This window comes from Balaenoptera acutorostrata, chromosome 3 (assembly GCF_949987535.1).
Source record: "Balaenoptera acutorostrata chromosome 3, mBalAcu1.1, whole genome shotgun sequence".
Taxonomy (NCBI): Eukaryota; Metazoa; Chordata; class Mammalia; order Artiodactyla; family Balaenopteridae; genus Balaenoptera; species Balaenoptera acutorostrata.
The window spans coordinates 56,567,041-56,580,042 of NC_080066.1; the positions used below are offsets into that span (position 1 = coordinate 56,567,041).

General features: G+C 55.0%; 4 non-coding genes across 4 annotated transcripts; all 4 read left to right on the forward strand.

Annotated features, from left to right (window-relative positions):
- The first annotated feature begins 2,057 nt into the window (after positions 1 to 2,057).
- On the forward strand, positions 2,058 to 2,150 carry LOC130707923 (small nucleolar RNA SNORD116). Its single transcript, XR_009007953.1, has one exon. It is a non-coding gene; the product is annotated as a small nucleolar RNA SNORD116 (small nucleolar RNA).
- A 2,669-nt stretch (positions 2,151 to 4,819) lies between these two features.
- LOC130707861 (small nucleolar RNA SNORD116) lies at positions 4,820 to 4,912 on the forward strand. The gene has a single exon (XR_009007890.1). It is a non-coding gene; the product is annotated as a small nucleolar RNA SNORD116 (small nucleolar RNA).
- Positions 4,913 to 7,597: 2,685 nt separating this feature from the next.
- Positions 7,598 to 7,690, forward strand: LOC130707924 (small nucleolar RNA SNORD116). Its single transcript, XR_009007954.1, has one exon. It is a non-coding gene; the product is annotated as a small nucleolar RNA SNORD116 (small nucleolar RNA).
- Positions 7,691 to 10,359: 2,669 nt separating this feature from the next.
- On the forward strand, positions 10,360 to 10,452 carry LOC130707862 (small nucleolar RNA SNORD116). Its single transcript, XR_009007891.1, has one exon. It is a non-coding gene; the product is annotated as a small nucleolar RNA SNORD116 (small nucleolar RNA).
- The last annotated feature ends 2,550 nt before the right edge of the window (positions 10,453 to 13,002 follow it).

Here is a 13,002-nt window from a genome sequence, read left to right on the forward strand (position 1 = left end):
GTAAGGTATCATGAGGAAAGGTCCTGTGTGATGTCGTGGGATGGGCTGACATCATTGAGTTGCAGGCGCTGGCCTCGGCTTCCCAAGAATGTGTCTTGTTCGTGATGGGCTGGCATAAGCTGCCTATGGAGCGGATGGCTTTGGCAGTTCAAGTGGGTGAGTTGAGGTAGGAAACCTGTGTAGAGTTGCGATGCTGTTGCCCGAGGAATGACACCCAAAGGGTGTCTTGCGGGAAGTAGAGAAGATCGACATGGTGAGGCGTCTGTGCTGGCCTCCTTGGAGGTAGTTGTGTTATGCGAACATCCCGTTTGGCCGCTCTGTTCCCTTGTTTGGCAGTGTGTAAAGCGAAAGTGTTTCTCCCGTGGGGGAATGACGCGACCGGCCAGTGTAGCAGGCAGGCCTTTCGAACAGCCAGAGGTTTATCTGGAGCAGTCCATTGGTGGGGCAGGGATGGGGGCCCCGTTGCCATGCCTGCTGTGCTGCCATGGCCAGCCACTGTTCCCTTTCAGGCTTCCAAGTCCCCTCGCATGGCAGAGGTCTTCCGTTGAATGTTTGTCTGTGGTCCTCGGGGACCATGCCTTTGATCACTGTGAGTTACTCGGTAGTGTCACTGTGGCAGTGGAGAATTTCCAGGATGCATGGGGTGGGATCAGCATCAACGAAGGAGACAGGCTTGTGGTCTGTCTTCCCTGGTGTTCAGTGTTCCCGTGTTCTGAAGATATTTGTGGTTTCCAGTAGGGTCGTGTCGCCCTGTGGGCTGGAGGAGGGCACGTAGGACGAGGCTCTCAAGGGTTTAAGCGTTTCCTTAGGGGTCAGGGCCGCGAACATTCAAGATGGGAGCTGCCTGAGACGTGGCTGGGAATGTGGACTAGTTTCGGCCGTGGGGATCCGACATGGGTCATGGTGGCTGAAGCCCACCACTTCCTGTGGTGGGCATTCCCACGGGTCAATGGAAAGTGATTAGGCCTAGTTGGCGAGAGGTGGCACGTGGGCCCACGTTCGTTAGCCCCTTGAGTGGTTTCAGGCTGCATCTTGGCAGTAGACAGCTGCCGGTCGGTGTCAGCCCGACCATGGGAGTTCCCTTGCTTCCGGAAGTGCTGCGAGTGACCCCAAATGCCCATCAGATGTGCTGGTAGCTGACAGAGTCTCGAGGTGCACGTAGATGTCACAGCCAAGGCCCGGAGGCAGGTCTCGTCGAGTCTCTGTGTTTTGGTCAGAAGGCGTGTCTGCGGGAGAGCGGGAGTCCGTGGACTATTTCAACAGCCCCTGGGGGTCAAAGTTTGCCTGCGGCCCCTTGAAACTGACTGGGGTCTTTCTCCTTTCACTTGGGGGTCTAACCAGGGTGCTGTGTATAAACTATTTCTTTTATTGTTGGACTCCTCTTCACAGGGCCATAGGGACACACAGAGACCAAGACGCGTTTTCAGCGGCGCACAGAGAAATCCACAAGCATGTCTGCATGCGCTGACACAGTCACACACGCCCACACACGTGAACACACACATACAGCCTCTCACACACCGGCCAACGTATGTGCCTAACTTCCTGCAGTCGTACTATCAGACATGCAGTCAATTCTCGCTAAGGGATAGAGGTCCTTGGGAAGCAGTTTCAGAACTCAAGGCCAGGTAAATGTTTTTATGGATCATGTCCTCTGAGGACACCGGTCCACTTATGAAGCCTCGGTGATTTCTGTCCACTTCTCAGGTGCAGTTGCAGGGAAAGGCTGGCCGTCGGCACAAACAAGAAGACCTTCGTGTGCTCTGATGACTGGAGGTGCTATGAAGAACTGTAAAAAGTGAGGCGGGCCCATGTCCCCGAGCATGGTCGTGGATCACTCAGGACGGTAGGTATTCAAGCACCCCAAGATGTGCCATTAGATATTAGGTTTTCCTCAGACGGGCCCAATGGCTGCAAGTGTGGATTGATTGTTCCTCTTGCTGAGTGGCCTGAGGGCTGTGGATTCTCCAGGCTTTTGCGGTAGCCCAGGCTCATGGCTCCTGTACAGAGCCCCGCGCACACCCCGGTTGTGTTCTGCAGCGTCCCAGCATGTGCTTGGATCGATGATGACACCCTTGCATGCATTCCTTGGAAAATCTGAACCAAATGAGTGAGAACACTCTACCGTCTCCTCATCGAAACTGAGGTTCAGCACGTTTCCTCCCTCAGGGGGAGAGGACAGTTAGGAATGAGTGCCAGCGTCCCCCGCCGACATGCATGCAAACACCACCAAGGACTCCAGTATTGGAGGGGCTCCTGTCTGAGGGTTGACCGTGTCTGCACATAAGCTGTGTTTCTGTGAATCCCGGGTCCCTGCTGAATGGCTGTTGAGGGAATGCGAGGGGGCAGGCTCTCCTGCTGGTCTTAAGAGTCGGAGTGTGTGCTGGTCTAGGCCCAGTTAGCTTGCAGTTGGGAGGTGAGTTTTGGCCAGGATCACGCTTCGTGCATGCCATTTTGGGGGTTGATTCTGGAAGCCAAAATGAGCAAGCGTCCCTGGTTGGTGCCTGGAACCTCAGGCCAGGCCTGTGGCCCTCCCTGTTCTTGCGTTTTTCACGGTGAGGTTCTTGAGTGCCTAGTGAGGCTGGAGCAATGGGCGGGGGTGAGCTCGGTTTGGCATCGGCGGAAAGGGGCTGATGGATTAGGCCTCGCTGCTGCCCTTGTTTGCTTCTCTACTTTAACTCCCGGCACAGTGTTGATGCCAAGGGGGTCATCGTGGAGTGGGGAGAGGAACGAGTGCTGAATTTAAACCTGCGTGGATTACTGATGGCTCGCACAGGAAGGTAAGGGAAGATGAGGACATGTCCTTTGTGATGTCATGGAATAGGCTATCATAATTGAGTTGCAGGTGCTGGCCTCGGCTTCCCTAGGATGTGTCATGTTCGTGATTGGCTGGCATCAGCCGCCTATGGAGGGGATGGCTTTGGCAGTTCAAGTGGATGAGGTGAGGTAGGTAACCTGTGTAGATTTGGAATCCCATTGCCAGAGGAAAGACACCCAAAGGGTGTCTTGCGAGACGTAAAGAAGATTGACAAGGTGACGCGTCAGTGCTGGCCTCCTTGGAGGATGGTTAGTTATGCGAACATCCCCTTTGGCCGCTTTGTTCCCTTGTTTGGGAATGTGCAAAGCGAAAGTGCTTCTCCCGGGGGGGGACATGACTCGGCTTGCGAACAGCCAGAGGTTTATCTGGAGCAGTCCTTTGGGGGGACTGAGGTGGGGGCACTGATGCGGCGCCAGGCGCACTGTCGTGGACAGCCACTCTGCCCTTTCAAGTTTCCAGGTCCCCTCGTGTGGCAAAGGTTTTCCGTTGAAAGTCTGTCTCTGGTCCTCGGGGACAGTGTCTTTGATCACTGTGAGTTCCACGGTAGTGTCACTGTGGCAGTGGAGAATCGCCAGGATGCATGGCGTGGGGTGTGCATCATCAAAGCAGACAGGCTTGCGGTGTGTCTTCCCTGCTGTTCAGTGTCTCCGTGTTCGCATGATGTCTGTGGCTTCAAGTAGAGTCAAGTTGCCCTGCAGGCAGGAGGAGGGCACTTAGGACGAGGCTGTGTAGCGTTTGAGCGTTTCCTCAGTGGTCAGGGCCACCAAACCTACCAGTTGGAAGCTTGCCTATACGTGGCCGGGAAGGTGGCCTAATTTCCACTATGGGGTTCCAACCTGTGTCCTGGTTGCTGAAGCCCAACACTTCCCATTGTGGGCATTCCCACGGGGTCATGGAAAGTGATTTGGTCTAGTTGGCGAGATGAGGCACTTGGGCCGAAGTCCGTTAACCCCTTGAGAAGTGCCAGGCTGCATGTTGCCTTTCAGCACCTGCAGGTCGGTGTCAGCCCACCCATGGGAGGTTACCTTGCTTCCGGGAACACTGGGAGTGACCCCAAGGGCACATCAGATGTGGTGGTAGGTGGCAGGATCTCCAGGTCCACATAGGTGTGACACCCACGGCCGGGAGGGAGGTCTCGTCCAGTGTTTGTGCTTTGGTCAGAAGGCGTGGCTGTGGGAGAGCCGGAGTCTGTGGCCTATTTCGACAGCCCTGGGGGTCAAAGTTCGCATGCGGCCTCATGAAGCTGACAGGGGTCTTTCTCCTTTCAGTTGGGGGTCCAACCAGGGGGCTGTGTATAAACTATGACGTTTACTGTTAGAGGCGTCTGCAGAGGGCCACAGGGACACCCAGAGACCAAGACGCGTATTTAGCGGCACACAGAGGAATCCACAAACGCATCCTCGTGCACAGTCACAGTCACACACGCCCACATGTGTGGATACACACATACAGTGTCTCACACACCGACCAAAGTACGTGCGTAACTTCCTTCAGTCGTGCTGTGAGACACACAATCAGTTTTTGGTAAGGGAGAGTGGTACTTGGGAAGCAGGTTCCAGTCTCACGCCCAGGTTAAGTGTTCACAAAAATCATGTTCTCTGAGGACCCTGGTGCAATTCAGAAACCTGCGTGATTTCTGTCCACTTCTCAGGTGCAGTTGCAGGGTAAGGCTGGCTGTCGGCAAAGAGAAGAAGAACATCGCGTTGTCTGATGACTGGATGTGCTAAGGAGAACTGGAAAAAGTGGGGCGGGTGCACGTTGCCGAGCATGACTGTGGATATCTCAGGACGGTAGGCATTCACCCATACTAAGATGTGCCATTGGATTTTAGGTTTTCCACAGATGGGCCCAATGGTTGCAAGAGTGGATTGACTGTTGGTCTTGCTGCGTGGCCTGAGAACTGTGGATTCCCCAGGCAGTTGGAGTACTTCCAGGTCATGGCTCCTCTGCAGAGCCCCACGGCCTTCCCTTTTGTGTTCTGCAGGGTCCCAGCACGTGCTTGGATCGATGATGACACCCTTGTATGCATTCCTTGGAAAATCTGAACAAAATGAGTGAGAACGCTCTGCCGTCTCCTCATCGAAACTGAGGTCCAGCACGTTTCCTCTCTCGGGAGTATGGGACAGTTAGGAGTGAGGGCCAACGTCCCCTGCTGACAGGCATGCAAACACCACTAAGGGCTCCAGCATTGGAGGGGCTCCTGTCTGAGTGTCGACCATGCCCATAAGCTGGGTCATCTATGAATCCCCGGTCCCTGCTAAAAGGCCGTTGAGGGAATGCAAGAGGGCAGTCTTTCCTGCTAGTCTTCAGGGTCGGAGTGTGTTCTGGTATAGACCCAGTAAGCTTGCAGCTTGGAGAGGTGATTTTTGGACAGGATCACGCTTTGTGCATGCCGCTTCCGAGGTTGATTATGGAAGCCAAAATGAGCAAGCTTCCCTGGTTGGAGCCTGGAGCCTCAGGCCAGGCCTGTGGCCCTCTCTGTTGTTGTGTTTCGCCCGGTGAGGTTCTTGACTGCCCAGTGTGGCTGGAGCAGTGAGCGGGCGTGGGTTGGAGTGGGCGATGGCGGTAGGGGGCTGATGGTTTAGGCCTCAGTGCTGCCCCTGTCAGCTCCTCTGCTGAAGTTGCCGGCACACTGTTGGCGCTAAGTGGATCTTCGTGGAGTGGGGTGTGGATCGAGTGAAGTATTTCAGCCTGGGTGGTGGCTGCTGGCCTGGAGAAAAAGGTAAGGTATCATGAGGAAAGGTCCTGTGTGATGTCGTGGGATGGGCTGACATCATTGAGTTGCAGGCGCTGGCCTCGGCTTCCCAAGAATGTGTCTTATTCGTGATGGGCTGGCATAAGCTGCCTATGGAGCGGATGGCTTTGGCAGTTCAAATGGGTGAGTTGAGGTAGGTAACCTGTGTAGAGTTGCGATCCCATTGCCCGAGGAATGACACCCAAAGGGTGTCTTGCGGGAAGTAGAGAAGATCGACATGGTGAGGCGTCTGTGCTGGCCTCCTTGGAGGTAGTTGAGTTATGCGAACATCCCCTTTGGCCGCTCTGTTCCCTTGTTTGGCAATGTGTAAAGCGAAAGTGTTTCTCCCGTGGGGGAATGACGCGACCGGCCAGTGTAGCAGGCAGCCCTTTCGAACAGCCCGAGGTTTTTCTGGAGCAGTCCATTGGTGGGGCAGGTGTGGGTGCCCCGTTGCCATGCCTGCTGTGCTGCCGTGGCCAGCCATTGTTCCCTTTCAGGCTTCCAAGTCCCCTCGCATGGCAGAGGTCTTCCGTTGAATGTTTGTCTGTGGTCCTCGGGGACCATGCCTTTGATCACTGTGAGTTACTCGGTAGTGTCACTGTGGCAGTGGAGAATTTCCAGGATGCATGGGGTGGGATCAGCATCAACGAAGGAGACAGGCTTGTGGTCTGTCTTCCCTGGTGTTCAGTGTTCCCGTGTTCTGAAGATATTTGTGGTTTCCAGTAGGGTCGTGTCGCCCTGTGGGCTGGAGGAGGGCACGTAGGACGAGGCTCTGAAGGGTTTAAGCGTTTCCTTAGGGGTCAGGGCCGCGAACATTCAAGATGGGAGCTGCCTGAGACGTGGCTGGGAATGTGGACTAGTTTCGGCCGTGGGGATCCGACATGGGTCATGGTGGCTGAAGCCCACCACTTCCTGTGGTGGGCATTCCCACGGGTCAATGGAAAGTGATTAGGCCTAGTTGGCGAGAGGTGGCACGTGGGCCCACGTTCGTTAGCCCCTTGAGTGGTTTCAGGCTGCATCTTGGCAGTAGACAGCTGCCGGTCGGTGTCAGCCCGACCATGGGAGTTCCCTTGCTTCCGGAAGTGCTGCGAGTGACCCCAAATGCCCATCAGATGTGCTGGTAGCTGACAGAGTCTCGAGGTGCACGTAGATGTCACAGCCAAGGCCCGGAGGCAGGTCTCGTCGAGTCTCTGTGTTTTGGTCAGAAGGCGTGTCTGCGGGAGAGCGGGAGTCCGTGGACTATTTCAACAGCCCCTGGGGGTCAAAGTTTGCCTGCGGCCCCTTGAAACTGACTGGGGTCTTTCTCCTTTCACTTGGGGGTCTAACCAGGGTGCTGTGTATAAACTATTTCTTTTATTGTTGGACTCCTCTTCACAGGGCCATAGGGACACACAGAGACCAAGACGCGTTTTCAGCGGCGCACAGAGAAACCCACAAGCATGTCTGCATGCGCTGACACAGTCACACACGCCCACACACGTGAACACACACATACAGCCTCTCACACATCGGCCAACGTATGTGCCTAACTTCCTGCAGTCGTACTATCAGACATGCAGTCAATTCTCGCTAAGGGATAGAGGTCCTTGGGAAGCAGTTTCAGAACTCAAGGCCAGGTAAATGTTTTTATGGATCATGTCCTCTGAGGACACCGGTCCACTTATGAAGCCTCGGTGATTTCTGTCCACTTCTCAGGTGCAGTTGCAGGGAAAGGCTGGCCGTCGGCACAAACAAGAAGACCTTCGTGTGCTCTGATGACTGGAGGTGCTATGAAGAAGTGTAAAAAGTGAGGCGGGCCCATGTCCCCGAGCATGGTCGTGGATCACTCAGGACGGTAGGTATTCAAGCACCCCAAGATGTGCCATTAGATATTAGGTTTTCCTCAGACGGGCCCAATGGCTGCAAGTGTGGATTGATTGTTCCTCTTGCTGAGTGGCCTGAGGGCTGTGGATTCTCCAGGCTTTTGCGGTAGCCCAGGCTCATGGCTCCTGTACAGAGCCCCGCGCACACCCCGGTTGTGTTCTGCAGCGTCCCAGCATGTGCTTGGATCGATGATGACACCCTTGCATGCATTCCTTGGAAAATCTGAACCAAATGAGTGAGAACACTCTACCGTCTCCTCATCGAAACTGAGGTTCAGCACGTTTCCTCCCTCAGGGGGAGAGGACAGTTAGGAATGAGTGCCAGCGTCCCCCGCCGACATGCATGCAAACACCACCAAGGACTCCAGTATTGGAGGGGCTCCTGTCTGAGGGTTGACCGTGTCTGCACATAAGCTGTGTTTCTGTGAATCCCGGGTCCCTGCTGAATGGCTGTTGAGGGAATGCGAGGGGGCAGGCTCTCCTGCTGGTCTTAAGAGTCGGAGTGTGTGCTGGTCTAGGCCCAGTTAGCTTGCAGTTGGGAGGTGAGTTTTGGCCAGGATCACGCTTCGTGCATGCCATTTTGGGGGTTGATTCTGGAAGCCAAAATGAGCAAGCGTCCCTGGTTGGTGCCTGGAACCTCAGGCCAGGCCTGTGGCCCTCCCTGTTCTTGCGTTTTTCACGGTGAGGTTCTTGAGTGCCTAGTGAGGCTGGAGCAATGGGCGGGGGTGAGCTCGGTTTGGCATCGGCGGAAAGGGGCTGATGGATTAGGCCTCGCTGCTGCCCTTGTTTGCTTCTCTACTTTAACTCCCGGCACAGTGTTGATGCCAAGGGGGTCATCGTGGAGTGGGGAGAGGAACGAGTGCTGAATTTAAACCTGCGTGGATTACTGATGGCTCGCACAGGAAGGTAAGGGAAGATGAGGACATGTCCTTTGTGATGTCATGGAATAGGCTATCATAATTGAGTTGCAGGTGCTGGCCTCGGCTTCCCTAGGATGTGTCATGTTCGTGATTGGCTGGCATCAGCCGCCTATGGAGGGGATGGCTTTGGCAGTTCAAGTGGATGAGGTGAGGTAGGTAACCTGTGTAGATTTGGAATCCCATTGCCAGAGGAAAGACACCCAAAGGGTGTCTTGCGAGACGTAAAGAAGATTGACAAGGTGACGCGTCAGTGCTGGCCTCCTTGGAGGATGGTTAGTTATGCGAACATCCCCTTTGGCCGCTTTGTTCCCTTGTTTGGGAATGTGCAAAGCGAAAGTGCTTCTCCCGGGGGGGGACATGACTCGGCTTGCGAACAGCCAGAGGTTTATCTGGAGCAGTCCTTTGGGGGGACTGAGGTGGGGGCACTGATGCGGCGCCAGGCGCACTGTCGTGGACAGCCACTCTGCCCTTTCAAGTTTCCAGGTCCCCTCGTGTGGCAAAGGTTTTCCGTTGAAAGTCTGTCTCTGGTCCTCGGGGACAGTGTCTTTGATCACTGTGAGTTCCACGGTAGTGTCACTGTGGCAGTGGAGAATCGCCAGGATGCATGGCGTGGGGTGTGCATCATCAAAGCAGACAGGCTTGCGGTGTGTCTTCCCTGCTGTTCAGTGTCTCCGTGTTCGCATGATGTCTGTGGCTTCAAGTAGAGTCAAGTTGCCCTGCAGGCAGGAGGAGGGCACTTAGGACGAGGCTGTGTAGCGTTTGAGCGTTTCCTCAGTGGTCAGGGCCACCAAACCTACCAGTTGGAAGCTTGCCTATACGTGGCCGGGAAGGTGGCCTAATTTCCACTATGGGGTTCCAACCTGTGTCCTGGTTGCTGAAGCCCAACACTTCCCATTGTGGGCATTCCCACGGGGTCATGGAAAGTGATTTGGTCTAGTTGGCGAGATGAGGCACTTGGGCCGAAGTCCGTTAACCCCTTGAGAAGTGCCAGGCTGCATGTTGCCTTTCAGCACCTGCAGGTCGGTGTCAGCCCACCCATGGGAGGTTACCTTGCTTCCGGGAACACTGGGAGTGACCCCAAGGGCACATCAGATGTGGTGGTAGGTGGCAGGATCTCCAGGTCCACATAGGTGTGACACCCACGGCCGGGAGGGAGGTCTCGTCCAGTGTTTGTGCTTTGGTCAGAAGGCGTGGCTGTGGGAGAGCCGGAGTCTGTGGCCTATTTCGACAGCCCTGGGGGTCAAAGTTCGCATGCGGCCTCATGAAGCTGACAGGGGTCTTTCTCCTTTCAGTTGGGGGTCCAACCAGGGGGCTGTGTATAAACTATGACGTTTACTGTTAGAGGCGTCTGCAGAGGGCCACAGGGACACCCAGAGACCAAGACGCGTATTTAGCGGCACACAGAGGAATCCACAAACGCATCCTCGTGCACAGTCACAGTCACACACGCCCACATGTGTGGATACACACATACAGTGTCTCACACACCGACCAAAGTACGTGCGTAACTTCCTTCAGTCGTGCTGTGAGACACACAATCAGTTTTTGGTAAGGGAGAGTGGTACTTGGGAAGCAGGTTCCAGTCTCACGCCCAGGTTAAGTGTTCACAAAAATCATGTTCTCTGAGGACCCTGGTGCAATTCAGAAACCTGCGTGATTTCTGTCCACTTCTCAGGTGCAGTTGCAGGGTAAGGCTGGCTGTCGGCAAAGAGAAGAAGAACATCGCGTTGTCTGATGACTGGATGTGCTAAGGAGAACTGGAAAAAGTGGGGCGGGTGCACGTTGCCGAGCATGACTGTGGATATCTCAGGACGGTAGGCATTCACCCATACTAAGATGTGCCATTGGATTTTAGGTTTTCCACAGATGGGCCCAATGGTTGCAAGAGTGGATTGACTGTTGGTCTTGCTGCGTGGCCTGAGAACTGTGGATTCCCCAGGCAGTTGGAGTACTTCCAGGTCATGGCTCCTCTGCAGAGCCCCACGGCCTTCCCTTTTGTGTTCTGCAGGGTCCCAGCACGTGCTTGGATCGATGATGACACCCTTGTATGCATTCCTTGGAAAATCTGAACAAAATGAGTGAGAACGCTCTGCCGTCTCCTCATCGAAACTGAGGTCCAGCACGTTTCCTCTCTCGGGAGTATGGGACAGTTAGGAGTGAGGGCCAACGTCCCCTGCTGACAGGCATGCAAACACCACTAAGGGCTCCAGCATTGGAAGGGCTCCTGTCTGAGTGTCGACCATGTCCGCCCATAAGCTGGGTCATCTATGAATCCCCGGTCCCTGCTAAAAGGCCGTTGAGGGAATGCAAGAGGGCAGTCTTTCCTGCTAGTCTTCAGGGTCGGAGTGTGTTCTGGTATAGACCCAGTAAGCTTGTAGCTTGGAGAGGTGATTTTTGGACAGGATCACGCTTTGTGCATGCCGCTTCCGAGGTTGATTATGGAAGCCAAAATGAGCAAGCTTCCCTGGTTGGAGCCTGGAGCCTCAGGCCAGGCCTGTGGCCCTCTCTGTTGTTGTGTTTCGCCCGGTGAGGTTCTTGACTGCCCAGTGTGGCTGGAGCAGTGAGCGGGCGTGGGTTGGAGTGGGCGATGGCGGTAGGGGGCTGATGGTTTAGGCCTCAGTGCTGCCCCTGTCAGCTCCTCTGCTGAAGTTGCCGGCACACTGTTGGCGCTAAGTGGATCTTCGTGGAGTGGGGTGTGGATCGAGTGAAGCATTTCAGCCTGGGTGGTGGCTGCTGGCCTGGAGAAAAAGGTAAGGTATCATGAGGAAAGGTCCTGTGTGATGTCGTGGGATGGGCTGACATCATTGAGTTGCAGGCGCTGGCCTCGGCTTCCCAAGAATGTGTCTTGTTCGTGATGGGCTGGCATAAGCTGCCTATGGAGCGGATGGCTTTGGCAGTTCAAGTGGGTGAGTTGAGGTAGGAAACCTGTGTAGAGTTGCGATGCTGTTGCCCGAGGAATGACACCCAAAGGGTGTCTTGCGGGAAGTAGAGAAGATCGACATGGTGAGGCGTCTGTGCTGGCCTCCTTGGAGGTAGTTGAGTTATGCGAACATCCCCTTTGGCCGCTCTGTTCCCTTGTTTGGCAATGTGTAAAGCGAAAGTGTTTCTCCCGTGGGGGAATGACGCGACCGGCCAGTGTAGCAGGCAGGCCTTTCGAACAGCCAGAGGTTTATCTGGAGCAGTCCATTGGTGGGGCAGGGATGGGGGCCCCGTTGCCATGCCTGCTGTGCTGCCATGGCCAGCCACTGTTCCCTTTCAGGCTTCCAAGTCCCCTCGCATGGCAGAGGTCTTCCGTTGAATGTTTGTCTGTGGTCCTCGGGGACCATGCCTTTGATCACTGTGAGTTACTCGGTAGTGTCACTGTGGCAGTGGAGAATTTCCAGGATGCATGGGGTGGGATCAGCATCAACGAAGGAGACAGGCTTGTGGTCTGTCTTCCCTGGTGTTCAGTGTTCCCGTGTTCTGAAGATATTTGTGGTTTCCAGTAGGGTCGTGTCGCCCTGTGGGCTGGAGGAGGGCACGTAGGACGAGGCTCTCAAGGGTTTAAGCGTTTCCTTAGGGGTCAGGGCCGCGAACATTCAAGATGGGAGCTGCCTGAGACGTGGCTGGGAATGTGGACTAGTTTCGGCCGTGGGGATCCGACATGGGTCATGGTGGCTGAAGCCCACCACTTCCTGTGGTGGGCATTCCCACGGGTCAATGGAAAGTGATTTGGCCTAGTTGGCGAGAGGTGGCACGTGGGCCCACGTTCGTTAGCCCCTTGAGTGGTTTCAGGCTGCATCTTGGCAGTAGACAGCTGCCGGTCGGTGTCAGCCCGACCATGGGAGTTCCCTTGCTTCCGGAAGTGCTGCGAGTGACCCCAAATGCCCATCAGATGTGCTGGTAGCTGACAGAGTCTCGAGGTGCACGTAGATGTCACAGCCAAGGCCCGGAGGCAGGTCTCGTCGAGTCTCTGTGTTTTGGTCAGAAGGCGTGTCTGCGGGAGAGCGGGAGTCCGTGGACTATTTCAACAGCCCCTGGGGGTCAAAGTTTGCCTGCGGCCCCTTGAAACTGACTGGGGTCTTTCTCCTTTCACTTGGGGGTCTAACCAGGGTGCTGTGTATAAACTATTTCTTTTATTGTTGGACTCCTCTTCACAGGGCCATAGGGACACACAGAGACCAAGACGCGTTTTCAGCGGCGCACAGAGAAACCCACAAGCATGTCTGCATGCGCTGACACAGTCACACACGCCCACACACGTGAACACACACATACAGCCTCTCACACACCGGCCAACGTATGTGCCTAACTTCCTGCAGTCGTACTATCAGACATGCAGTCAATTCTCGCTAAGGGATAGAGGTCCTTGGGAAGCAGTTTCAGAACTCAAGGCCAGGTAAATGTTTTTATGGATCATGTCCTCTGAGGACACCGGTCCACTTATGAAGCCTCGGTGATTTCTGTCCACTTCTCAGGTGCAGTTGCAGGGAAAGGCTGGCCGTCGGCACAAACAAGAAGACCTTCGTGTGCTCTGATGACTGGAGGTGCTATGAAGAACTGTAAAAAGTGAGGCAGGCCCATGTCCCCGAGCATGGTCGTGGATCACTCAGGACGGTAGGTATTCAAGCACCCCAAGATGTGCCATTAGATATTAGTTTTTCCTCAGACGGGCCCAATGGCTGCAAG